Consider the following 4,483-nt stretch of genomic DNA (forward strand, 5'->3'; position numbering starts at 1 on the left):
TATACCATTTGGATTAATTCCTTCCAGCCTAAGGGCTAGAAGCTTACTCCCTTTTTAACTGAAAGGTAAAGATGTCACATAATCCCATGACTCCAGAGGCTTCAAACCATAAGGAAAACTCATTTAGGAAGAAATTTAAATCACAGGAAGTGGCAACACCAACATGTTAAGCAATGCCTTTAAATTGTAAGGTACAGAAGACATTCAAACCTCTTTGTAAAGTTTAAGATGCTAAGCATTGAAATTTATCAAGGCCAAGCCCCCAAAGTACTCAGAGAAAATACCTATACTTCATGAAAAGCCAAACTTCCACCGAGAGCACAAGAATGAAGTCAGTGAATCACTGATAACATTCACGTTTTTGAACATACAAGGAATAATAATAAGAAAAAAACCTAATAATGGAACACAGTCCCTATTTTGGTAAAACTCTCACTGAGTTACATTGTTATTTTGCTGTGGGTTTGGTTAAGCACAGGCACTTCATTCTACAACTGATTCTCAAAATACAGGAGAGACTAGTGCAAATAGCTACATCAAAGTCTGATTTTCATGTAAGCAATGAATATTTCCGTTGGAAATTTACTTGTTTTCTTTTTACAGCCATGGCATATCTAGGTCTCCCTCAGATTAGAAACATTAACTATTCTGGGTATGACTCCTATGTGACTTTGTGGAGTATCTATAGTACCTGGGGGACGGAGGAATCTTAAGAGCAGTTATAGTCATAATGAACTTAAAAGTTCTGCAATCAAAAATATATGTAAAAATAGGCCTGACAAACTTCTGGTGGTAGTAAATAAATGTTAGTGGGGAGAGGACGCACCACTATTCAGGAAACTCTCACATCTTCTTGCTAGTTAATTTTTCTGTTACGAAGCACCTCTAACAAAGACAGACTTTAACCTACTTTATATTCATAATGATTCATGCAAATTTACCTCCTTTTGAGGCAGGGGGTCAGGTGTTTAAGTTCATTCTATAATAAGTAAATCTGCATAGACTTCTGCTGTATAATAATGAGGCATGTTTTGTAGAGACATTCAAAATCAAGACCCACAAAAATGGACTATTTATGTATTCAATTCACCAGTGGCATATAAAATTCAGAACAGGAGAGCGGATAAGGATCATAAATACAATATCAAATTTACTGTTTACCCTCCCATAGTATGGTGTCTTATTTTTTAGGATGGGGTTCAGTACTAGAGGAAAGGAATTAAACAGTTCTCACTGTATATAGACAAAGACAACATAGGCACACACCATGAGAGCTGTGTCTCTGGCAAAGAACCTCAACATAAATTTGCTACACATCTATTTTTCCAAATCTAAGGCTTTCCTGGCAGGCAGCCAATCACGCAGGAATTGCCAACCGTTCTGTAGATAGGGCAATTATAATTCTCTGTGCACTGCCACTAGACCACCTGCACATTCACGTGTGATGTAAGTCAGATTTGAACCCAGCTCTCAGGAGACGAATGCCAACCCACTGCTATTTACTATCAACCTATTTCTCATTATCTTTTATTATCATTAAGAAACACCATTTATAACTGCACCTGACAAACAACTAAGCATTAGTGGAAGCTAGCAGATGGACCCTGAGGTATAAAACTTGGAGCTGAGGTGTTATGTTCATTGCGGGGGGGGGGCAGTTATGCAAAGCCCATATTTTCATGTATCATGCTTTGCTTTCATCAACATCTTATTGGAGTTGGAAGTGCATAATGTTTTGTGCTGATATAGAATGAGAATGTCAAATTCTGTCTCAGATAATGCTGCCAATATTTTCATGGGAGTATGCCTGAATTTTTTTTATTAATAAATTCAATTAGATTCATTAAAATAATGTTTTACTTGGAAAAAAATATTGGAAAATGAAAATTTAATGATGTCAAATGAGTCATCATTTTCTCTAAAGAATCAAAGGTCTGTAATCAGATAATGAAGGGGAAAACTGCTCCACCATTTAAAAGGGCAGTTTAGACCATTAGCTGTGGTACTCCTCTGTAGAGGATGTAGAAAATTATAAAATAATGTAATAGTTCTTATTGGTTTATTCCAGCAAGTTTCAGTAAATGGAAACTTCTAGGAAACACTTTAAATTAGTCTACTTCTAACTGGGTGCTATGCAAATAGCATCACATACTGAAGTAATAAAAATAAATCAGTTACTTTGCGAACTTCCCTTTTAAGAGTCACCATGCAGGATGACACACATTTCAAAAGGGCGTAACACATTAAACTTCATCTCTGTCTAGGCTCAAGAGTGAGAGAATTTTACATCAAAACCAAGCATTTTATACTGGAGGAACTAAATAATGAAAAAATATTTTGCCTTCCTGAGGGACACGGTTGTTTGTTTGCTTTACTGCAGCACTGTTCAGTCAACAACAAAACCAGATTTTGCATGGTTTAACGATAGGACACTCCCTATGTCATCTTCTTTTTGTGATAGCGTGTACAAATTTCAAAATAGTTAGGAGTTCAAAACTAGTTGCCAATACGGACCACGTTGCAAAAAATGTATCTCAAGCACACTTTTGAAAACATTACTCATAACCGGGTAATCTTCTCACCCACAACCGGGTAAGGAAAAATGCAAATAATTTAAAACAAAAGATCATTTTAGTGCAAATCTGTCTCTCAAGGCTTCCAGAATAACAGGCGATGGCACAAAGATATGCCTTAAATCAATAGCAGGAAACCAAGCAAGAGAAGTATCTAGCCAGGAGCTCTGCAGGGCAGCATGAAAACAAAGTATGTACTAAAACAAATATTATTTTCCATATTTTCCCAGCAATTATGCTCCTCATTCAGAATCCCTAGGAAGCAACTACATTTTGCATTATACTTTCAGCACTGGCATGCAAGAGTTTTGATTCCCCCAACCTATGAATACAGCATCACAAAATGAGGCGCCTGCCAAGCAGCCTTGTAGTCTGGATCCTTCTGGGATCTCCCGCGGCAGCATCCAAGCCAAGCGGGCAACTTCCCTGACACGGAGCGAGGCGCAGGTGAGGCTGGCAGCACGGCAAGCGTGCGGCAGCTCTGCAGTCGCAAAACCTACCAGCTCTGCACGTTATCTACCGTGCGGTCAATAACCGGGCTTGGGGTTGCTTTTTGGACAGAGGGAGGTCTCGCATGGACAGTGAGCACAGCTTTTCTTGGAGTAACCAATTGCTTTGGGAATGACATAAATCAGCAGGCTGGTTGGGGTGACACGAATGAAGAGCTCGCATTTTGTGTGGAAAAAACCAAGAAATGAAAGAGGACATTATGTCTTCCATGCAAAATGAAAAGTTTGCTATGTGATTTCATTAACAAAGGACCACAACAACACGTACTCAGGTAAAGAGAACAACTTCTGACCTTGAAATTGCGTGCTAAATAAATTACCTCAGAGCGAAAGTGATGAGTTCTCATGACAGCATCTGGAAGGGAAGCAGAAAGACACACAGGCTCCACCAGCTCCACCTCAGATTTCACTCCAGCTAACGGCTTTACGGAACTGCTCGCCCTTTGGCGCAGACTGTGGGACAGGGTCCGGGCTCTCCCGGCGCAGCTGGCAGCTCCGCCTGGCATTTATATTTAATTCATCGGGAAGAAGTTGAGCATAAAGTTCTGCTGCACTTGAGAGGCCGGGGGTGGGGGGGGCTGGGGGGGATTCCTAGCCCCTCACTTCCCTCCTGCTGGCCGAGGTTCGCTAAGGATGGGTGGAGACAAGGCTGCCGCAGTCCTGGGCTCGGCTTGGATTTTTCTTAAAGCCTTTGCCCGGCCAGACTGAGGCAGGGCGGCCCTCCGCCGGCAGCACCCGGGGCACGGGCCGGGGGCACCCCCACCCCCCCGCCCCCGGGGACCGGCAGCATCTCTTACCTCGGCTCCTCGAGCGACCTGAAAAGACGGATTTGATGGGATGCCTCCCTTTCTGGAGCCTGCGGTGCCAGCAGCAGAAGAATAAGATCGTGGCGATGGTCCCCAGCAGCAGCAGGAGCAAGAAGAGGGCGCACTGGATGCTGTAGGGTCTCAGCAGGACCAGGAAAGCCGCGGCAATCATGGCTCAAGCGCCCGGCTACCCCTGTGCGTGCGCGGGTCTGCGGCGAGCGGCGGGGGGCCGGGCAGCGCCGGGCAGCCTCTCCCCCCGGCAGCGGGGCGGGCATCGCCGCCGGCACCGCGCTGCTGGAGCCGGCAGCCGGGCGGGAGGCGGCGGCGCGGGGGAGGAGGGGGGCGGGAGGAGGAGGAGGAGCGGGATGGATTCAGGCCGTGACTCAGCAGCCGCCGCGGCGGCGACTGTTGCGGTGGGGCTTCCCCCTCCGCGCCCGCGCGGCAGCCGGCAGCGAGGAGCGCGGCGGGAGCGCCCGCGGGCACCGGCGGGGCGGGGCGGGGCATGGCAGCCGGCGCGGGCACGGCGGGGCGGGGCGGGGCGGGGGGAGAGGAGGGGGAGGGGGAGGGGGAGGAGGAGGAGGAGGAGGAGGGTGCC

The sequence above is a fragment of the Falco rusticolus genome, chromosome 6 (assembly GCF_015220075.1).
Source record: "Falco rusticolus isolate bFalRus1 chromosome 6, bFalRus1.pri, whole genome shotgun sequence".
Classification (NCBI taxonomy): domain Eukaryota; kingdom Metazoa; phylum Chordata; class Aves; order Falconiformes; family Falconidae; genus Falco; species Falco rusticolus.